At 40.6% G+C, this 24,135-nt stretch overlaps 1 protein-coding gene and 1 non-coding gene across 13 annotated transcripts in view; both read left to right on the plus strand.

Annotated features, from left to right (window-relative positions):
• The window catches only part of PEX5L (peroxisomal biogenesis factor 5 like), a 314,349-nt gene that overhangs the window by 229,562 nt on the left and 60,652 nt on the right, over positions 1–24,135 (plus strand). The window lies entirely within an intron of this gene.
• TRNAC-ACA lies at positions 12,119–12,190 on the plus strand. Its single transcript has one exon. It is a non-coding gene; the product is annotated as a tRNA-Cys (tRNA).

Below are 24,135 nucleotides of genomic sequence, written 5' to 3' on the forward strand. Positions count from 1 at the left end.
CACTCATGAAGGTCAAATAAGTTAATGCACTTGAAAGCTCTCTAAAAATTATACATACTCAAGGAGACAATCTGTGGCTTTTAGTAAGAAGTAATATAGTTTTGTCACTAAACTCTCTTATTTCTTCACATAGAACATCTCTGATTCAGTCTTTTCTTCCCAGTCTTTTCTTCTCTGTTCCCATTGCAGTCATCCTGGTCTCAAGTCAAACCACTGTAGTAACCTCCTAATGTGCATCTCTTCCCCCCTCTCCACCCCCATTTTATCCCCTAAGGGAATGTTCCTAAGGCTTCTTCCTTCCTGTTGTAATGCTCAGATCCTGTGAAACAATAAACAGGAAAAGAAAATATGGCTTTTCTTTTCCCTATCCCACTCCCATCCTTAGGCCTTGGCTATGATTCAACTAAGGTATTTGGCTTAACAGTTAAAGATGAGAAAAGATAAACAAGTAAATAAGTGAGTGGGGGGGGGGGGGGTGGGCGGCGGGGAATAGGTATAAATGTATTACATTGAGGGAAAACAACCAGTTAAGTGAAAACGGAAATTTTTCAGCTACTTCATGGTTTCAGTAACTCCACAAACACTCTGAAGAAGATGTATTTACCATTACAGCATATGAGTGTGTGTGTGTGTGTGTGTGTGTGTGTGCGTGCGTGCTCACTTGCTCTCAATCCATGGCCATTTGGCTTCCACCCATTCCATGGATGTTGCTCTGGACAACATCACATCTCCATTACTGTCCATGCTCATAGACGTTCTTCGGCCTAATTTAACCTCTCTGCAACATTTGACATTGTTAAACACTTCCTTTTTAAGGGTTCTCTTCTTTTGGATTTTCTAAACCCAGATTTTCTCTCCCTCTCAAGTGAGTTCTTCATCCTCTGCCTATTCCTTGCTGCTGATGTTCTGAGTGCAGCACCAGGCAGCCTGTTCTCTCCTGACACCTCTCACTGGAATCCCTTCTTGTGATTCCAGTCACCACTCATCACTCAGCACTCAAGTGCTGACTCCAAAATCCACATTTCTGCCTCTGACTGTCCTCCTAAGACCAAATCCATATAGCCCACATCCTACTCAGCTTCTGTGCTCCATCATACCAAAGACACCTTAAACTGCACAGCAGATCCGAGCTCTTCATTGTAACCCCAGTTCACATTTTCTGCTCTCTAAGGAATAGAATCCCTCAAGCGAAAAACCTCATATCTTTCTGTCTCATTCTGTCTCTCTCTGCCTCTCTCTGTCTCACTTATACACATCTATCTCTCCTCCAACATCTAATCAAAGACCTAGTCTTGTTGATTCTACTAAATATCTCTCAAATATATCCTTTTCTCTACCTCTACTGCCAACATACTGTCATCACCATCATTTTTTATATAGACATCTATCAGAGCCTTGTGACTGGTCTCCTTGGCTCCAGAATGGAGAATGGCTTGCTCCCATTATTCCATCCTCATCGTTTCAGCCAAATAATCTTTCTAAAACACAGATCTGATTAATGACTTCCCACTTACAGAATAAAGTTCAAACTCATGGACCTATCTTAATAATGTCCTTTATGATGGGGGCCGTTCTTGCCTTTACATCTTCAACTCTGTCGTCCACCTTGATGTCTACACAGCACCATAGTACATTGTCAGTTCCTAGAAGAGGCCATCTTCTAGTAATCTAGTAATCTTCCTAGCCTTTGCACGTGCTATTTCTCCCATCAGAAATGTTCTTTCCTAACCTCATTACCTGGCTAACTTCTGTTCACTCTTAGGGTCTCAATTGGCTTTCATGGCTTCCAGGAAGATCCCTCAAGTCTAGGTTGGGTTCAGTTCAGTTCAGTTGCTCAGTTGTGTCTGACTCTTTGCGACCCCATGAATCGCAGCACACCAGGCCTCCCTGTCCATCACCAACTCCCAGAGTTCACTCAGACTCACGTCCATCGAGTCAGTGATGCCATCCACCCATCTCATCTTCTGTCGTCCCCTTCTCCTCCTGCCCCCAATCCCTCCCAGCATCAGAGTCTTTTCCAATGAGTCAACTCTTCACATGAGGTGGCCAGAGTACTGGAGTTTCAGCTTTAGCATCAGTCCTTCCAAAGAAATCCCAGGGCTGATCTCCTCTAGAATGGACTGGTTGGATCTCCTTGCAGTCCAAGGGACTCTCCAGAGTCTTCTCCAACACCACAGTTCAAAAGCATCAATTCTTCGGCACTCAGCTTTCTTCACAGTCCAACTCTCACATCCATACATGACCACAGGAAAAACCATAGCCTTGACTAGACAGACCTTTGTTGGCAAAGTAATGTCTCTGCTTTTCAATATGCTATCTAGGTTGGTCATAACTTTCCTTCCAAGGAGTAAGCGTCTTTTAATTTCATGGCTGCAGTCACCAGGTGCAATGATTCTGGAGCCCAAAAAATAAAGTCTGACACTGTTTCCACTGTTTACCCATCTATTTCCCAACCTCTTTATTCCTAGAACACCTTCCCTCCCTCATCTTCAGCACTGTGTTGCATTTATCTGAGCCCCACCAGACTACTCACAGTGGCAGGATCCACATGTCCCTTGTCCACCACTGTACCCTATTGACTAGAACACTGCCTGTCTCAGGGTAGGCTTGTCACAAGTTTTGCTGACTGAGTGAAGTAAATGTGTAAGTATATAATAAACCAGTCCATCCTAAAGGAGATCAGTCCTGGGTGTTCATTGGAAGGACTGGTGTTGAAGCCGAAACTCCAATACTTTGGCCACCTGATGCAAAGAGCTGACTCATTTGAAAAGACCCTGATGCTGGGAAACATTGAGGAGAAGGGGACAACAGAGGATGAGATGGCTGGATGGCATCACCGACTCAATGGACATGGGTTTGGGTGGACTCCAGGAGTTGGTGATGGACAGGGAGGCCTGGAGTACTGTGGTTCATGGGGTCACAAAGAGTTGGACACGACTGAGCAACTGAACTGAACTGATATAATAAATTACTCTGAGAAGATGCCACTCCTCAAATCTTGTGAATTACCTCAATGGAAGGGGTTCTCTATGAAAAATAATCCATTTTATATAAAGATATTAGAAAAGCAATTCTATCTTGTATTAAAATGCTATTTCCTTTTTAAAATATTGTGCCTAACCTTTCAAAATGTGTTCCTAATTAGGTAATAGCTCCTGAGAACAATGCAAGCATTATCATTTGTTAAAGTCCAACAAGTCTTGCCAGACAGTCTAAAAGCTGCCCATCAAGGAATGTCACTCCATCCATAACCTCCTCTGTTGGTTCTGTAGGAAGGAGTGCTCCAGTGGCAGACTTTCTCCTCGGCCTATAAAGTCTCTGGCGTGGCATTTTACTGGTTTCTCTTCTGTGCTTTGACACTTGGAATGAGGCTGCTGCTGCCACAAAGTTAGATCCAATGCCTAGTATCCTTGGCAGAGAAAATATTTCTCCAGTTCTATCCAAATTTATCCTCACAGGCCAATAAATCAGTATACAAGGAGAATGTGTGGTAATTTTGACCATCTGGAATTTTTTTTAAGGCACCAGTGCTTATGGCAAACTGCCCAGTCCACAGTAGCTGTAAACAGCTGGATCTTAGCTCAGGGGCATGAGCACAGTCCCCTCACCACATAACAGCATCACCATGATCTAGGGCAGGGGAGCTCCTTCTTCAAAATCTTTGCTTTGCCAGTTAATTTCAAAGAAAGCAGCTTCTGCCATTGTCCTTCCCATTATCCTCATAAGATAACAAACTGGATCTAGACTCTGTCAAGCATTGTAACAATGACGGTAGTCAAAAGGAAAAATGAGAAAAGCAAAATATCAGTACAATACGATCAGTACAGTTATGAGTGAATTTTTAATCTGCCTTTTCCTGTCAAAATGATAGACTCTTTTAACCTTAAGTTGATCAGAAGCTTTGAGAGAAAAGTGAAAAGGGAATAACTTTTTCCCCATGTGTGCCTGTCTCTGGGACCCTTCTAAATCCACTGTCCTGCCCAGGCCCACTCTTTGGAGACCTGGAAGAGCCAGGAGGTAGTTGTCACCTCTAGTGTGTGTCCATGTGTCCGGCCTGAAAAGGCAATCATGGATTAACCATTCTCGCAGGAGCTGAGCAATCAGAGCAGAGAGTCACCTTTCACGTCTTGAGTCAAAAGGCAGGATTCCTGTCCCAAAGGCGAATTATCCTCCCATGAGGAGGAGGGAGAATAACAATACTTTGCTTTAAAAATAACGTTAAGACTGTGGCAAGTCAGAGTGCGTTTCTGTGTGCAGCAGTGAACATGCTGTTAGTGTGGCCAGAGTCTCCTGCCTGAAGCTTGCCTGAGCCAGCACGGGTGGGATTCACATGGGGAGAGAATAAAGGAGTAGCCTTACCAGGAAAAACAAACATCCCAGGGGATAAAAGCAAACAATTTAGGACTTCCCTGGTAGTCCAGTGGCTAAGACTTTGTGCTCCCAATGCAGGGGTCCTGGGTTTGATCCCTGGTTAGGGAACTAGATCCCACGTGTCACAATTAAACAGTTTGCATGCCACAACTAGAAAAAAAGATCCTACATGCTGCACCTAAGACCCAGTGCAGCCAAATAAACCATTAAAAAAAAAAAAAAACAAGGTAAAGCAAAAAAAAAAAAAAAAGACTGTTTTTTATTTTTCCCTTAAATATCCTGACAGGATGGGAGAGATGGTGATTTTCACCATTAAAGGCAGTATATTAAGTATAGCTAATTAAATTCTTTACCACCAGGAAAAATTGTTATTAAGGAAACTGCTCCTAAACCAGCTCCACTGGTGGCCTTGCCCTGCAGCCAAGGAAGGATTGGAGGGAAGGAACAGTTTGCGTGTCCAGCCATCCTAAGGTTGCTCTAGTTGTAGTTTGAAGTGCAGCCTGGCATGAGCTCTATGTTCTGAACGCAGTGTTTTACATTCATCATGTCACGCAGGGCTCACAGCAATCCTATCCAGCAAGTGTTACTCCCATTTCAATGTGGATAACTGAGACAAAGAGAGATTCAGTGAGGTACTCAAGGTCACACCACAATTCAGTGGTACAGTTGGGATTCTGACCACATCTAACTCCAAAACTCCTGCTTTTAATTGCTATTCCAAACCTAGAGAATGTTTGCATGTCTTACAGACCCTGAGTCAACCACAGAATTTAAAAATTGTTGGTCACCAGAAAATTATTCCTTTAACAAAGATTTTCTCTTATTGTGGTTAAAGGCAACAACAATAAGGAAAACCAAAAGATTGGGGGAGGAAAGTCAGGAACTACCCAGACATCCCACTGTACTAATAAATTAACTATTTCCATTTTTTCATGTTTCTTCCAGTCTTTGTCCAATCTGTATACATAATTATGCGTAGTTTCAAATGACATTTTAAATAACTAGTTAGTATTGAAGTGATAAATGCATCAAATAAGCTGTCTCCTCAAAAACATATAGAAATTATTTTAATTCTTCCCTCCACATTTTGGGTTTCATTTCCCTTTCTGGAACTGCAGCAACAAAATCTTGAGTAATTCTGATTTCACACAGCATATGTGAGAATCAGAGAACCTGCTGGCTAATTGGAGATGAGTCTCCACTGGAAACAATCACATAAAAACAATATGTGGTAAATTCCTTTCCCTGATAGCTTCTTAGGATACACCAAATTAATCCCACCAATGAGCACTGTTTCAGATGCTCATGCTCTGGGTCTCTGTATCAGCATTTTCCCAACTATGTTCTGGAAAACCCTAACACCACACACACATGCAGAGTTTCAAGGTAATTATGTTTAGGGCTCACTGCTTGTATTAACCCTCTTCAGATCAGATCAGATCAGATCAGTCGCTCAGTCGTGTCCGACTCTTTGCGACCCCATGAATCGCAGCACACCAGGCCTCCCTGTCCATCACCAACTCCCAGAGTTCACTCAGACTCACGTCCATCGAGTCAGTGATGCCATGCAGCCATCTCATCCTCTGTCATCCCCTTCTCCTCCTGCCCCCAGTCCCTCCCAGCATCAGAGTCTTTTCCAATGAGTCAACTCTTCACATGAGGTGGCCAAAGTACTGGAGTTTCAGCTTTAGCATCAGTCCTTCCAAAGAAATCCCAGGGCTGATCTCCTTCAGAATGGACTGGTTGGATCTCCTTGCAGTCCAAGGGACTCTCAAGAGTCTTCTCCAACACCACAGTTCAAAAGCATCAATTCTTCGGCACTCAGCCTTCTTTACGTCCAACTCTCACATCCATACATGACCACTGGAAAAACCATAGCCTTGACTAGACGAACCTTTATTGGCAAAGTAATGTCTCTGCTTTGAATATGCTATCTAGGTTGGTCATAACTTTCCTTCCAAGGAGTAAGCGTCTTTTAATTTCATGGCTGCAGTCACCATCTGCAGTGATTTTGGAGCCCAGAAAAATAAAGTCTGGCACTGTTTCCTCTGTTTCCCCATCTATTTCCCTCTTAGAGAGTTTAAATGATCATTAGCATGTGAAGCAGAGAAGGCAATGGCACCCCTACTCCAGTACTCTTGCCTGGAAAATCCCATGGATGGAGGAGCCTGGTGGGCTGCAGTCCATGGGGTCACAAAGAGTTGGACACGACTGAGCAACTTCACTTTCACTTTTCACTTTCATGCACTGGAGAAGGAAATGGCAACCCACTCCAGTGTTCTTGCCTGGAGAATCCCAGGGATGGGGGAGCCTAGTCGGCTGCCGTCTATGGGGTCGCAGGACACGACTGAGGCGACTTAGCAGTAGCAGTATGTATCTATTAATCCCAAATTCCTAATTTATCCCTGCCCCTCTTTCCCCTTTAGAAACCATAAGTTAGTTTTCTGTGTCTCTGAGTACATTATCTGTTTGGTAAGTAAGTTCATTTGTATCTTTTTTTTATATTCCACATGTAAGTAATATCACATGATATTTGTTTTTCTCTGACTTACTTCACTTAGTATAATAATCTCTAGGTCCTTTCGGGTTACTGCAAATGGCAATATTTCATTCTTTTTTATGGGTAATTAGTATTCCATTTCAGAGAAGGCAATGGCCACCAACTCCAGTACTCTTGCCTGGAAAATCCCAGGGATGGCGGAGCCTGGTGGGCTGCCATCTATGGGGTTGCACAGAGTCGGACACAACTGAAGCGACTTAGCAGCAGCAGCAGTATTCCATTGTGTGTGTGTGTGTGTTTGTGAGAGAGAGAGAGAAAATATACCACATCTTTTTCTTCTATTCCTCTGTTGATGAACATTTAGGTTTCTTTCATGTCTTGGCTATTGTAAATAGTGCTACTATGAACATTGAGGTGCATGTATCTTTTCTAATTAGAGTTTTGTCTTTTCTGTATATATACTCAGGAATGAGATTACTAGATCATATGGTAACTCTATTTTTGTAGTTTTTTAAGAAACCACCATACTTTTCTCCTTAATGACTGCACCAATTTAATTCCCACCAAGTGTGTAGGAGGGTTCCCGTTTCTCCACACCCTCTCCAGCATTTGTTATTTATAGACTTTCTGATGATGGTCTTTCTGACCAATGTGAGGTAATATTACAGATTTTTTTTTTTTTTGGTTGCTTTTTTTCACATATCTCTAGTAATTAGTGGTGTTGAGCATTTTTTTTTCATGTGCATGTTGATCATCTGGATGTCTTCTTTGCATAAATGTCTATTTAGGGCATCTGCCCATTTTTTGATTGGATTGTTTGTTTATATATTAAGATGTATAAGCTGTTTGTATATTGTGAAGATTAAGTCCTTGTCAGTTGCATTGTTCACAAATATTTTCTCCTTGTCTGTAGGTTGTCTTTTCATTTTGTGTATGGTTTCCTTTGTAATGCAAAAGCTTATAAGTTGATTAGGTCCCATTTGGTTTTTTGCTTTTTGTTCTGTTACTTTAGAAGATGGATCTAAAAAAACTATTGCTGTGATTTATGTCAATGAGTGTTCTGCCTATGTTTTCTTCTAGGAGTTTTATGGTATCTGGTCTTAAGTTTTGGTCTTAGTCCATTTGGGCCTTATTTTTGTGTGGGGTTAGAAAATGTCCTAATTTCATTCTTTTACATGTGGCTGTCCAGTTTTCCCAGCACTACACACTGTATTCTCTCCACTGTACATTCTTGACGTCTTTCTCACAGATTAACTGACCATAAATGTGTGGGTTTATTTCTGGGCTCTCTATCCTAGTTCCATGTGTCTGTTTTTGTGCTAGTAGCAGACAGTTTTGTTTACTGTAGCTTTGTAGTATAGTCTGAAGTCAAGGAGTGTTATTTCTCCAGCTCTGTTCTTTCTCAAGATTGCTTTGGCTATTTGGGATCTTTCATTTTTCCATACAAATTTTAAATTTATTTGTTCTAATTCTGTAAAAAATGCCTTTGGTAATTTGATAAAGATTGCATTGAATCTATGGATTGTGTTGAGTATTTTAACAATACCAATTTTTCCAATCCAAGTACATGGTATATCTTTCCATCTGTGTGTTGTCTTCAATTTCCTTCATCAACATCTTCTAGTTTTCTGAGTACAAGTCTATTGCCTCTTTAGGTACTTTTATTCCTAGGTATTTTAATCTTTCTGATGCAATGGTAAATGGGATTGTTTCCTTAATTCCTCTTTCTGATAGTTCATCGTTAATGTATAGAAATGCAACAGATTTTTGTATGTTAATTTTGTACCTACAACTTTATCGAATTCATTGATAAGATCTCATAGTTTTCTGGTGGTGTCTTTAGGATTGTCTTTGTATAGTATCGAGGAGGGCATGGCAACCTACTCCAGTACTCTTGTCTGGAGAATTCCTTGGACAGAGGAGCCTGGCAGGCTATAGTCCATAGGGTCGCACAGAGTTGGACTCCACTGAAGCGACTAAGTAGCAGCAGCCTGTTATAGTATCATGTCATCTGCAGACAGTGACAGATTGACTTCTTTTGCAGTTTGAATTTCTCTTATTTCATTTTCTTCTCTGGTTGCTATGACTAGGCCTTCCAAAACTATGTTGAATAATTCCTGATCTTGCATGTGGGCATGTGTGCTCAGTTGCTAAGTTGTGTCTGACTCGTTGTGACCCCGTGGACTGTAGAGCACCAAGCTTCACAGTCCATGGGATTTCCAGGCAAGAATACTGTAGTGGGTTGCCATTCTCTTCTCTGGGGCATTTTCCCAACCAAGGGTTCAAACCCACATCTCCTGTGTTGCAGGCAGATTCTTTACATCTGAACCACCTGGGAAACCCTATTCCTGATCTTAGAAGAAATGATTTCAGCTTTTCACTGTAGAACATGTTGTTAGCTGTGGATTTGCCATATATGGTCTTTATTTTCTTGAGGCATGTTCCCTCTATGCCTACCTTCTGGAGAGTTTATCATGAATGGATGTTGAACTTCATCAAAAACTTTTTCTGCATCTATTGAGATGATCATATGGTTTTTATTCTTCAGTTTGTTAATGTGTATCATATTTATCAATTTGTAGATATTGAAAAATTCTTGCATCCTTGGGATAAATCCCACTTGATAATGGTGAATGATACTTTTAATGTATTCTTCAGAGTCAGTTTGCTAGTCTTTTGTTGAGGATTTTTGCATCTATATTCATCAGTGACATTAGCCTGTAATTTTCTTTTTTTGTGATATCTTTGGTTGTGATAGCTTTGTCAGGGTGATGGTGGCCCCATAGAATGAGTTTAGAAGTGTTCCTTTTTCTGCAATTTTTGGGAATAATTCCAGAAATTTCAGTGTTAAGTCTTCTCTAAATGTTTGGTAAAATTCACCTGTGAAACCATCTGGTCCTGGATTTTTTTTGTTGGGAGTTTCTTAATTACTGATTCAATTTCAGTATTTGGAGTTGGTCTGGTCATATTTTCTATTTTTTCCTGGTTCAGTCTTGAGAGATTGTGCTTTTCTGAAAATTTGTTTCTTCTGGGTTATCCATTTTATTGGCTTAGCTGCCCTAAGTAATCTATTATGATGCTTATTATTGGGCTGATGAAAAAGTTCATTGAGATTTTTCCATCTGATGTTACAGAAAACTTGAACTAACTTTTTGGCCAACTGAATATTTCTGTGACATCAGTTGTAACTTCTCCTTTTTCATTTCTGATTTTATTGATTTGGCCTCTCTTTTTTTCTTGATGAATTTCACTAAAGGATGGTCAAGTTTACTTTTCTTTTTGAAGAACTAGCTATTATGTTCACCCACAACTATCACAACATTGTTAATCAGCTGTACTCCAATTATGAAATAAAAAGTTGTTTTTTCAAGGCACAAGGGAAAAAAAAGAACTAACTTTTAGTTTCATTGACTTTTTTCTGTTGTTAGTCTCTATTTCATCTATTTCTGCTCTGATCTTTGTGATTTCTTTCCTTCTCCTAACTTTGTATTTTAATTGTTCTTCTTTTCTCTAGTTCCTTTAGGTGTGGTGGTTGTTCAGTCACTAAGTCATGTTAAACTCTTTTGCAACCTCACTATCAGACAGTAACCCACCAAGGTCCTCTGTCCATGGGATTTTCCAGGCAAGCATACTGGAGTGGGTTGCCAGTTCCTTCTCCAATTCCTTTAGGTATAATAGTAGATTATTTGAGATTTTTATTATTTCCTGAAGTAAGCTTGTATTGCTATAGACTTCCATCTTGGAACTGCTTTTACTGTGTCACATACATTTTTGTTTTCATTTGTCCATGGAATCTCTATTCAGCCCCTGGAATTCTCTAGGCCAGAATATTGGAGCGGGTAGCCTTTCCCTTCTCCAGGGATTCCCAACCTAGGGATTGAACCCAAGTCTCCTGCATTGCAGGTGGATTCTTTACCAGCTGAGCCACAAGAGAAGCCCAATAATACTGGAGTGGGTAGCCTATCCTTTCACCAGAAGATCTTCCCAATGCAGGAATTGAACCTGGGGTCTCCTGCATTGCAGGCAGATTCTTCCCATTGGAGCTATAAGGGAAGCCCTCCTTTATATAATAGTAGATTATTTTTCTTATTTCCTGAGGTAAGCTTATATTGCTATAAACTTCCATCTTGGAACTGCTTTTACTGTGTCACATAGGTTTTTGTTTTCATTAGTCTCTAGTATTTTTTATTTTCTCCTTTATTTCTTCAGGGATACATTGGTTGCTTAGTAATTCATTGTTTAGCTTCCATGTATTTGTGTTTTTTGCCATTTTTTTCTAGTCTCATAGTGTTGTGATTGGAAAAGAGCCTTGATATGATTTCAGTTTTCTGAAATTTACTATGGCTTGTTTTGTGGCTTGGCATATGATCTATCCTGGAGAATGTTCCATGTGCACTTGAAAAGAATGTGTATTCTGCTGTTTTTGAATGGAATGCTCTATAAATATCAGTTAAGTGTATTTGATCTAATGTATCATTAAGACCTGTGTTTCCCTATTGATTTTCTCGCTGAATGATTTGTCCATTGATGTAAAGGGGGTGTTAAAGTCTCCTACTATTATTGTGTTACTGTCAATTTCTCCTTCCATATCTGTTACTATTTGCCATATATATGGAAGTGCGCCTGTGTTGGATGCATATATGTTTACAGTTGTTGTATCTTGGATTGATCCCTTGATTATTATGTAATGTCCTTCTTTGACTCTTATAGCCGTCTTTATTTTAAAGTCTATTTGTCTGATATAAATGTTGCTACTGTGGCTTTCTTTTGATTTCCATTTGCATGGAATACCTTTTCCACGCTCTCACTTTCAGTCTGTCTCCAGATCTCAAGTGAGTCTCTTGTGAGCAATATATGTATATATATACACACATATATATTTTTTATTTATATATATATAACTTGTTTGTGTATTCAGCCATTCTGTCTTTTGGTTGGAGCATTAGTCAGTTTACTTTTAAGATAATTATTGATATTTATGTTCTTATTGCCATTTTAAAAATTATTTTGGATTATTTTACAGATTTTTCCTCTTTTGTTTTCTTTGATGCCTATCCTTAGTGTTACATTTGGATTCCTTTTCCTCTTTTGTGTGTATGTCTATTATGGTTTTTTGTTTTCAGTTACCATGAGGTGTTTGAGCAGTCGTATACACACACACACACACACACACACACACGACCGTATTGTTGCTGATCTCTTAATTTCAAATGCATTTTTAAAACCTGCATTTGTATTCCCAGGGCTTCCCTGTTGGCTCAGAGGTTAAAGCGTCTGCCTACAATGCAGGAGACCCAGGTTCGATCCCTGGGTTGGGAAGATCCCCTGGAGAAGGAAATGGCAACCCACTCCAGTACTCTTGCCTGGAGAATCCCATGGACAGATGAGCCTGGTAGACTACAATCCATGGGGTCGCAAAGAGTTGGACATGACTGAGCAAGTTCACTTTCGGAGAAGGCAATGGCACCCCACTCCAGTACTCTTGCCTGGAAAATCCCATGGATGGAGGAGCCTGGTAGGCTGCAGTCCATGGGGTCGGTAGGAGTCGGACACGACTGAGTGACTTCACTTTCACTTTTCACTTTCATGCATTGGAAAAGGAAATGGCAACCCACTCCAGTGTTCTTGCCTGGAGAATCCCAGGGATGGGGGAGCCTGGTGGGCTGCCATCTTTGGGGTCGCACAGAGTCAGACACGACTGAAGCGACTTAGCAGTAGCAGCGTTTGTATTCTCCTCCCCTCATGGTTACTGTTTCTAATACTGATTTTGCATCTAATTGTTTTGTGTATCCCTTAACTGCTTATTCTGGATATAGATGATTTTAATACTTTTGTCTTTTAACCTCCCTGCTAGCTTTATGTGTGGGTGATTTTCTTTCTTTTATTGTGTGCTTGCCTTTTACCAGTGAAATTTTTCATTTCATAGTTTCCTTGTTTCTAGTTGAGACTTTTTCTTTTTCATGTAGAGAAGTTCTTTTAACGTTTGTTGTAAAACTGGTTTGGTGGTGCTGAATTCATTTAGCTTTTGCTTGTCTATAAAGCTTTTGATTTTTCTGTAAAATCTGAATGAGAGCCTTGCTGGGTAGACTATTCTTGGTTGTAGGTATTGCCCTTTCATCTCTTTAAATATATCATGCCACTCCTTTCTGGCCTGCAGAGTTTCTGCTGAAAAATCAGCTGGTAGCCTGATGGGACTTTCCTTGTGTGTTATTTGTAGCTTTTCTCTTGCTGCATTTAATATTCTTCCCTTATCTTTAATTATTGTAATTTTGATTACAGTGTGTCTTGGTGTGTTCTCTCTGGGTTTATCCTCAGTGGGACTCTGAGTTTCCTGGACTGAGAAGGCTGTTTCCTTTCCCAAGTTAGGGAAGTTTTCAGCCATTATGTCCTAGGTCCTGGTGCACATGAGATTTTGTGTGAGCCCTTCAAGAGTGACGTCTCTTTTTCCTCCAGTCCTGTGGGGCTCCTGCAGTTAAGCCCCACTGGCTTCATAGCCTCATGCTTTGGGGGCTTGTCTTCCTGGTGCTGGACTCCCAGGCTGGAGGCCTGACATGGGGCTCAAACTCTCATCCCTGAGGGAAAACCGCTGCAAAATAATTTTTCTGCAGTTTGTGGTTCACCCACCTGGGGCATATGGGATTTGACTATATCGAGAGTATACCCCTCCTACCTATCTTGTTGTAGTCCTTCTTTATGTCTTTAGTTGTAAATCTTTCCTAGTAGGTTCTATTTCATCAATAGTTGTCCTGCAGATAATTGCGATTTTTATATGCTTGGGGGAGGAGGTGAGCTCAGGGTCTTTCTATTCTGCTATCTGGACCACTTTCCTGAAATCCAAGTTTTGATGTGAAATTTCACATCTAGGATGAGGGGGGAGTAAATATGACTCTTGGCTAGGCCTGGCCTATAGGCGACCCATTTGCAACCTCTGGTTTAATCTAAAGTTTCTCAAGCTCATTTTACCACAGAACTCTTTGATCCTAAAACACTTTTTGAGACAATGCTACCACACATTAGCCTGCACAACCCTTCAGGGAAGCACAGTCCTAAGGTCCCTTGTCTACACCAAGTCCTCCTTCCTGCTCCAGTCCTCTGACCTAAAGTATCCAGTTACTCTGGCTGTGTGATACATTTCTCCCGCACTGTGACTTTTGTTATTCAGTCGCTCAGTCATGTCTGAATCTTTGCAACCCATGGACTGCAACATGCCAGGCTGCCCTGTCCTTCACCATTTCTTGGAGCTTGCTCAAACTCATGTCCATTGAGTCTGTGATGCCCTCCAACCATCCCTTCCTCTGTCATCCCCTTCTGCTCCCGCCTTCAGTCTTTTCCAGTATCAGGGTCATTTCTAATGAGTCAGCTCTTCGCATAGAAGCAAAAGTATTGGAGCTTCAGCTTCAGCATCAGTCCTTCCAAAGAATATTCATTGTCCTTCCAGTGAAAATCAAATTATCAGTATCCATTATATTATAGAAAAAGCAAGAGAATTCCAGAAAAGCATATACAAATACACCTTCCAATAAAAATACAATGATTCCCTTTAGGATTGACTGGTTTGATCTCCTTGCAGTCCAAGGGACTCTCAAGAGTCTTCTCCAACACCACAGTCCAAAAGCATCAACACTTCGGTGCTCAGCCTTCCTTATGGTCCAACTCTTACATCCATACGTGACTACTGGAAAAACCATAGCTTTGACTAGACTGACCTTTGTCAGCAAAGTAATGTCTCTGCTTTTTAATGTGCTATCTAGGTTTGTCACAGCGTTTCTTCCAAGGAGCAATTATCTTTTAATTTCATGGCTGCAGTCACATGAAAGTGATTTTGGAGCTCAAGAAAATAATGTCTTTCACTGTTTCCATTGTTTCCCCATCTATTTGCCATGAAGTGATGGGACCAGATGCCATGATTTTCATTTTTTTGAATGTTGAGTTTTAAGCCAGCTTTTTCACTCTCCTCTTTCACCTTCATCAAGAAGCTCTTTAGTTCCTATTCACTTTCTGCTACAAGGGTGGTGTCATCTGCCTATCTGAGGTTATTAATAATTATCCTGGCAATCTTGATTCCAGCTTGTGCTTCATCCAGCCTGGCATTTCTCATTATGTATTCTGCATACAAGTTAAATAAACAGTGACAATATACACCCTTGATGTACTCCTTTCCCAATTTTGAACCAGTGCACTGTTCCATGTCCAGTTCTAACTATTGCTTCTTGACCTGCAAACCAGTTTCTCAGGTGGCAGGTAAGGTGATCTGGTATTACCATCTCTTTAAGAATTTTCCACAGTTTGTTGTGATCCACAAGTTAAGGCTTTTGCATAGTAAATGAAGCAAAAGTAGATGTTTTTCTGGAATTATCTTGCTTTTTCTGTGATCCAACAGATACTTGCAATTTGATCTCTGGTTCCTCTGCCTTTTCTAAATCCAGCTTGAATATCTGGAAGTTCTTGGCTCACGAACTGTTGAAGCCTGGCTTGGAGAATTTTGAGCATTACTTTGCTACTGTGTGAGATGAGTGCAGTTGTGGGGTAATTTGAGCATTCTTTAGCATTGCCTTTCTTTGGGATTGGGATGCAAACTGACCTCTTCCGGTCCTGTGGCCACTGCTGAGTTTTTCAAATTTGCTGGCATATTGAGTGGAGCTCTTTCACAGCATCATCTTTTAGGGTTTGAAGTAGCTCAGCTGGATTTCCATCACCTCTACTAGCTTTGTTCGTAGTGATGCTTCCTAAGGCCCACTTGACTTCACACTCCAAGATGTCTGGCTCTAGGTGAGTGATCATACCATCGTGATTGTCTGGGTCATTAAGATCTTTTTTCTATAGTTCTTCTGTGTTCTTGCCACCTCTTCTTAATATCTTCTGCTTCTGTTAGTCCATACCGTTTCTGCCCTTTATTGTGCCCAATTTGCATGAAATGTTCCCTTGGTATCTAGTTCTCTTGAAGAGATCTAGTCTTTCCCATGCTATTGTTTTCTTCTATTTCTTTGCATTGTTCACTTAAGAAGTCTTTCTTATCTGTCTTTGCTATTCCTTATAACTCTGCATTCTATTGAGTATATTTTTCCTTTTCTCCTTTGCCTTTCATTTCTCTTTTTTTCCCAGCTATGTAAGGCCTCCTCAGACAACCATTTTGCCTTCTTGCGTTTCTTTTTGTTGGAGATGTTTTGGATCACCTCCTACTGTGCAATGTTACAAACTTCTGACAATAGTTCTTCAGGCACTCTATCAGATCTAATCCCTTGACTCTATTTATCACTTCCACTGTATAATCATAAGGGATTTGATTTAGGTCATACCTAATGGCCTACTGGTTTTCCCTACTTTCTTCAATTTAAGTCTAAATTTGGCAATAAGGAGTTCATAATCTGAGCCACAGTCAGCTCCTGTTCTTTTTGCTGACTGTATAGAGCTTCTCCATCTTCGGCTGCAAAGAATATAATCAATCTGATTTTGGTATTGACGATCTGATGATGTCCATGTGTAGAGTCGTTTCGTGTTGTTGGAAGAGGATGTTTTCTTTGACCAGTGCATTCTCATGGCAAAACTCTGTTAGCCTTCGCCCTGCTTCATTTTGTACTCCAAGGCCAAATTTGCCTGTTACTTCAGGTGTTTCTTGACTTCCTACTTTTGCATTCCAGTTCCCTATAATGAAAAGGACATCTTTTTTTGGGTGTTAGTTCTAGAAGGTCTTGTAGGTCTTCATAAAACTGTTCAACTTCAGCTTCTTTGGCATTAGTGATTGGGGCATAGACTTGAATTACTGTGATATTGTATGGTTTGCCTTGGAAACAAACACAGATCATTCTGTCATATTTGAGACTGCACCCAAGTCAGTCAGTCAGTTCAGTTCAGTTGCTCAGTTGTGTCTGACTCTTTGCAGCCCCATGGACTGCAGCACGCCAGGCCTCCCTGTCCATTGCCGACTTCCAGAGTTTACTCAAACTCATGTCCATTGAGTCAGTGATGCCATCCAATCATCTCGTCCTCTGTCATGTCCTTCTCTTCCCACCTTCAGTCTTTCCCAGCATCAGGGTCTTTTCCAATGAGTCAGTTATTCACATCATGTGGCCATAGTGTTGGAGTTTCAGCTTCAGCATCTGTCCTACCAATGAATACTCAGGACTAATTTCCTTCAGGATGGACTGGTTGGATCTCCTTGCAGTCCAAGGGACTCTCAAGAGTCTTTTCCAACACCACAGTTCAAAAGCATCAATTCTTCAGCACTCAGATTTCTTTATAGTCCAACTCACATCCATACAGGACTACTGGAAAAAACCATAGCTTTCACTAGATGGACCTTTGTTGGCAAAATAATGGCTCTGCTTTTTAATATGCTGTCTAGGTTGGTCATAACTTTTCTTCCAAGGAGCAAGTGTCTTTTAATTTCATGGCTGCAGTCACCATCTACACCCAAGTACTACATTTCATACTCTTTTGTTGACTATGAGGGCTACTCCATTTCTTCTAGGGAATTCTTGCCCACAGTAATAGATGGAAAACCACTTCAGCATTCTTGCCTTGAGAACCCCATGAACAGTATGAAAAGGCAAAGAGATAGGACACTGAAAGGTAAACTCCCCAGGTCAGTAGGTGCCCAACATACTAATAGAGAAGAGCAGAGAAACAGCTCCAGAAGTAATGCAGAGGCTGAGAAAAAGTGAAAACAACACCCAGTTGTGGATGTGTCTGGTGGTGAGAGTAAAGTCCGATGCTGTAAAGAATACCGAATAGGAACCTGGATTGTTAGGTCCATGAATCAAGGTAATTTGGAAGTGGTCAAACAGGAGATGGTAAGAGTGAAAATTGACATTTTAGTAATCACTGAACTAAAATGGACTGGAATGGGTGAATTTAATATAATTCAGATGTGACTTAAAACAACAATATTAATATTACTCAAAAATCCGTATTTGGAAGGACTCAGAGAGGATGGCTCATCTTTGTTCCACTACATGTTTTGAAGGCTGGTGGCAATGACAAGGGGTTGGAATCATCTGAAAGCATTCCCACTCACATGTTAGAAGGCTTATACTATTAGCCACCCAAGATCTTAGTGTGGTAGATGGCTAAGATACCTATAGGTGGCCTTTTAGGCCTGGGCTTCCAACGTGGCAGCTAGATTCCAAGGGTGAGAGGCTGCAAAGAGAGGGAGACAGGCAGAAGCTGTATGGCCTATTAGGGTCTAGCCTTGAAAGTCACACCAGTTCACTTCCATTGCATTCTGTTTGTCAAGGCAAGTGTTCAAAGACAGAGCAACAGACTCCACCACTTAATGGAGTGTGGGAGGAACCAGATATACCACTGGAGCCATTTTTAGAAGATGCAGTCTGCCCTAAAAAGAAAGAATAAAGTACTTCGAATTCTGGATCTTTTATTTACCAATAATAATGTGATTTTGAGCAAGTAATTTGTTTCTTTTTACAGCATTTGTTCACCTTCTCTTGAATTAGTTACCACTATTTTTATTTTATCATTGGACAGTGAGCTTGAGAATAACATCCACATCTAGGTATTTTGTTTAGTATCACTATGATGCAAGCACAAACATATAGTTTGGGTTTAGTGAATATTTCTCACACCTTACTTTATAAAGCTAGGAGGGAATTTCCCAGTAACTTTCCCCACTTGTAGACATGGCTAAAGGAGAAGAAATCCCTTTGGAACTGAGTCTCATTGCTTGCAATTCACTGTTGTTCTGTGCCTGCCTCAGCCTATCAAATTACCAGTGTTGTCATTGGACTGGCCCTTGTAGTTCTTACTGTGGTTACAAGATGTTCTCAACAATAACCGTCAGGAAACTTTTCAAGAAAAATAAAGGTTTATTACTTACAGGTTCTAGAAATTACATGTCTCTCCTGGGGTACACAGCTGAGTCACCAGTAGAAAGTACACAAGCATGGGCCTGGGGTTCTCCTTTTATTGGGGCTGAGAGTAGGGGCCTAAGGTTTTGAGGGCTCCCTCTTTTTTGGCGAATTTAAAATGTAAGAGTGGGATTTAAAGCTCAGGAAGAGAGGAAAAACAATCCTCCCAAATGGTCAGTTGTCAAAATCAACCAAGAACTCTAAAACAAAGGATTCTGGGAGGTATGAGAGGAGGGGTGGACATGGACAGCTTGGCTCTTTATCTAGTCTTGTAGCCAGCAATGTGTTTATTTGAGATAGCCAACGTTAAAGAGGGTGCCATCCTTGAAGTGGGTGCCTCTTTGAAGTGATACCTTGGCAGTCAAAGCTTAAGGCAGGCACTTGTTTTACAGGAAGAAAAGCTAACAGTCAGGGCTTGCACTGTACTATCCACCTGCCCCTTCCTGCATCACATGACTTGTCACATGGAACATGAAACAAGACTCAAACCCCATGCCCCTCTGCATCTCCCAAAGCCTGCGGTAGAGCAGCCCTGTGGTTGCCTGCTGTTAGTGGCCCAAAGAGCAGCCAGGAGCCTCTGAAAAACTGGGCTCACAAAACCTTACTCCCAAAGCAGCAACAAACCCTGGGCTTACTCTCCAAATCTCATTTCAGGGCACCTTAAGAGCAGTTCTTTGTTATGAATGCAAATACCACTGGAGCTACAAACACAGATATAATCATGTGAAATTCTGGTTCTGCAAGGGCGTTCATTTACAAATGAATAAGCTAAAAGCCCTTTCAGAAATGACCCTTGCCCATTTGGACAACAGGCTTTGTTCATTGTGTTTAATGCTCCATTCCTCTTTGCCACTTGCCAGGTGAAAAAGAATAGAAACCAAAGAACAGGAAACTCTTTAGTTTCTGTTAGAAATGGCTCTTGGTTGCTTCTGACACCCTGTTCAAGCCTTTTATTCCATTATTTCCAGCCTCCTATATCTGTTCTTCTTCAATTTTTCATCCCCATGTTTCTGCAGCTAACAGGCTGGCATGTAGCTTGGTGAGAGCCTCAGGCTGTCTGCCCAGGTGTCTGCCAACACTGGCAGTGATGGTCGACTCCATTATACAGGGAAGCATGTCTAACCCAGAGGCAACTGGAAAATCTCTGTTGAATGCTAGTACAAACATTTTTGTTTTCCAGCACTTCTGAACCACACACTTTACAATTTGTGGGATAGCATCCTCTCTACCCTGGGAAATACTTGTTTTCATTTACAAGTGTAAAATAACATTAATTGCCAATTCCATAGTATTTATATGTTACAAATTCTAAGCACTTTACATACATTGCTTCACTTAATCCACACAATCTAAGAGACCGTTTACATTTTATAGACCAAGAAACTGAGTTAAAGAGGTGAGATAGGTTGCCTGCCTCTACCTGATGCCAAAGTGTGTCTGTTTTCCTTCCCTATCCTGTTTAGGTTGAGAAAGGTGTATACATGGCAGATCTGTTTCTTATCTCATAGAGATTTTATTAATTTTGAACCTTCTTGTTTGACTCCAGAAGTCAATTCATTAATAACACTGCAAGCAAAGACTTGCAAGAGACCATAGGATTTGTAAGAGACCATAGGGTTCATTAGGTCAAACTGACCTGTGAATCATGTGTAGAGCACCCCTCACATTGGTCATTGTGTCTGAAAATTTCTAATGCTGGGGAACCCATCCCTCTGAAGAAGCAGCAGCACATTTTCAAGCAACTTCATGTGTTTGATAAAAATCTTTCCCCTTGGAACTGCCATTCATTCACCCTAATTCTGCTATCTGCAAAAACAAGATTCTGTGCTCAGCATCCCCTGAGCCTTGCTTTAAACAGGTGAATTGCTTTGTAAACAGGCTCACTCCCACTCAAACACTCTTGCTTGAAGAGACTCCACTTTGTCAAGGACCCTCACACTATGTGGGACACCAAAGGCTGTACCCAGAGCTCAAACTAACTTTGACCAGACAAAATTCTATCCTATCTCTTGGACCTGAGATTATCATACTGAGTGAAGTACATCAGAAAAAGACATATATCACATGATATCACTTATATGTGGAATCTAAAAAATTATGAAAATGATCTTGTATATAAAACAGAAACAGACTCAGACATAGAAAACAAACTGATAGTTACCAAAGGGGGAAAGAGCAGGAGGGATAAATTGGGAATTTGGGATTAACATGTACACACTACTGTATGTAAAATAATCAACAAGGACCTACTGTATAGCACAGGCAACTCTACTCAATAGTTTGTAATAACTTACAAGAGAAAAGGATCTGAAAAAATAGGTATGTGTGTATGTAGTACTGAATCATTTTGCTGTGCACCTGAAATTAACACAATATTGTAATTCAACTGTATTTGAAATTTTTTTTAATTTATTTTTTAAAAATTCTATGTTTGATCAGGGTGCTGCACATCTTTTTTAATTATTTGTAATTGAAGGATAATTGCTTTACAATATTGGTTTGATTTCTGCCATACATCAACATGAATTCGCTATAGATGTACATATGTCCCCTCCCTCTTGAACCTACCTCCCACCTCCCACCTTTCCCACCCTTTCTAGGTTGTTACAAAGCCCCAGTTTGTGTTCTCTAAGTCATACAGCAGATTACCATTTGCTATCTGTAAATGGCAACCCACTCCAGTACTCTTGCCTGGAGAATCCCATGGAGGGAAGAGCCTGGTAGGCTACAGTCCACGGGGTCGCAAAGAGTCGGACACGACTGAGCTACTTCACTTACACATGGTAGTATATATGCTTCCATGGTACTTTCTCCATCTCACCCTCTCCTTCCTCCTCCTGCCCGTATCCATAAGTCTGTTCTCTAAGTCTGCATCTCCATTGCTGCCCTGCAAATAGCTTCATCAGTACTATCTTTCTAGATTCCATATATATGCATTAATATACAATATTTCTCTTTCTGATTAATTTTACTCTGTATAATAGGCTCTGGGTTCATCCACTTCATTAGAACTGACTCAAATGCATTCCTTCTTATGGCTGAGTAGTATTCCATTATGTAAATGTACCATAGCTTCTTTATCCATTCATCCGTCAGTGGACATCTAGGATGCTTCTATGTCCTAGCTATTGTAAACAGTGTTGCAACATTGGGATACGTGTGTCTTTTTCAGTTTTGGTTTCCGCAGGGTATATGCCTAGAAGTGGTACTGCTGGATTGTTCAGTTCAGTTGCTCAGTCGTGTCTGAAACTTTTCGACCCCATGAACCGCAGCACGCCAGGCCTCCCTGTCCATAACCAACTCCCAGAGTCCACATGACCCATGTCCATCGGGTCGGTGATGCCATCCAACCATCTCATCCTCTCACCCCTTCTCCTCCTGCCCTCAATCTTTCCCCAAAGATTTTTTTCCCACTTTTTGATTGAGTTGTTTGTTTTTCTGGTATTGAGTTGTGTGAGTTGCTTATATATTTTGGAAATTAATCCTTTGCCAGTGGTTTTATCAGAGAAGGCAATGGCACCCCACTCCAGTACTGTTGCCTGGAAAATCCCATGGACGGAGGAGCCTGGTCGGCTGCAGTCCATGGGGTCGCTGAGGGTCGGACACAACTGAGCGACTTCACTTTCACTTTCATGCATTGGAGAAGGAAATGGCAACCCACTCCAGTGTTCTTGCCTGGAGAATCCCAGTGACGGGGGAGCCTGGTGGGCTGCCATGTCCAGGGTCGCACAGAGTCGGACACGATTGAAGTGACAGCAGCAGCAGCAGCAGCAGCAGTGGTTTTATTTGCTATTATTTTGTCCCATTCTGAGGGCTGTCTTTTCACCTTGTTTATAGTTTCCTTTGCTGTGCTAAAGCTTTTAAGTTTAAGTAGGTCCCACTTGTTTATTTTTATTTCCATTATTCTAGGAGGTGGGTCATAGAGGATCTTGTTATGATTTATGTCATACTGTGTTCTGCCTACATTTTCTTCTGAGAGTTTTATGTTTCCAATCTTACATTTAGGTCTTTAAGCCATTTTGAGTTTATCTTTGTGTATGGTATTAGGAAGTGTTCTAATTTCATTCTTTTACACGTAGTTTTCCAGTTCTCCCAGGGCCATTATTGAAAAGACTGTCTTTTTCCCATTGTATATTCTTGCCTCCTTTTTCAAAGATAACTTGCCCATAGAATCATGGGTTTATCTCTGGGCTTTCTATTTTGTTCCACTGGTCTATATTTCTGCTTTTGGCCAGTATCATACTGTCTTGATGACTGTAGCTTTGTAGTATAGTCCAAAATCAGGTAAGTTGATTCCTCCAGCTCCATTCTTCTTTATCAAGATTGCGTTGGCTATTCAAGGTCTTTTGTGTTTCCAAAATTGTGAAATTTTTTGTTCTAGTTCTGTGAAAAATGCCATCGGTAACTTGATAAGGATTGTATTGAAACTGTAGATTGCATTTGATAGTATAGTCATTTTCACAATGTTAATTCTTCCAACCCAGGAGCATGGACATCTCTCCATTTGTTTATGTCATCTTTGATTTCTTTCATCAGTGTCTTGTAGTTTCTGTATACAGCTCTTTTGTCTCCTTAGGTAGATTTATTCATAGGCATTTTATTCTTTTTGTTGCAATGGTAAATGGGACTGATTCCTTAATTTCTCTTTCTGATTTTTCATTGTTAGTATATAGGAATGCAAGTGATTTCTGTGTACTGATTTTGTATCCTGTGACTTTACTAAATTCCCTGATTAGTTCTTGTAGTTTTCTGATGGTGTCCTTAGGGTTTTCTGTGTACAGTATCATGTTACCTGCAAATAGAGTTTTACTTCTTCCTTTCCAATCTGGATTTCTTTTCTTTCTTTTTGTTCTCTGATTTCCATAACTAGGACTTCCAAAGCTATGTTGAATGATAGTGGCAAGAGTGGGCACCTTGACTTGTTCCTGATCTTAGAGGGAATGCTTTCAGTTTCTCACCTTTGAGAATATTGTTTGCTGTGGGTTTGTTGTCTATGGCCTTTATTATGTTAAGGTAGGTTCCTTCTGTGCCCATTTTTTTAAGAGTTTTTACCATAAATGGGTGCTGAATTTTATCAAAAGCTTTCTTTGCATCTATTGAGATTATCAGATGGTTTTATCTTTCAATTTGCTAATATGGTGTATCACATTGATTGATTTGTATGTATTGAAGAATCCTTGCATCCCTGGAATAAACTTGACTTGATCATAGTGTGTGATCTTTTTAGTGTGATGTTGAATTCTGTTTGCTGGAATTTTGTTGAGGATTTTTGCATCTATTTTCATAAGTGATATTGGCCTATAATTTCCTTTTTCTGTGATACCTTTATTTGGTTTTGGTATCAGGGTGATGGTGGCCTCATAAAGTGAGTTTGGAAGTGTTCCTTCCTCTGCAATTTTTTTG

Source organism: Bos indicus x Bos taurus, chromosome 1, assembly GCF_003369695.1.
Source record: "Bos indicus x Bos taurus breed Angus x Brahman F1 hybrid chromosome 1, Bos_hybrid_MaternalHap_v2.0, whole genome shotgun sequence".
NCBI classification, from domain to species: Eukaryota; Metazoa; Chordata; class Mammalia; order Artiodactyla; family Bovidae; genus Bos; species Bos indicus x Bos taurus.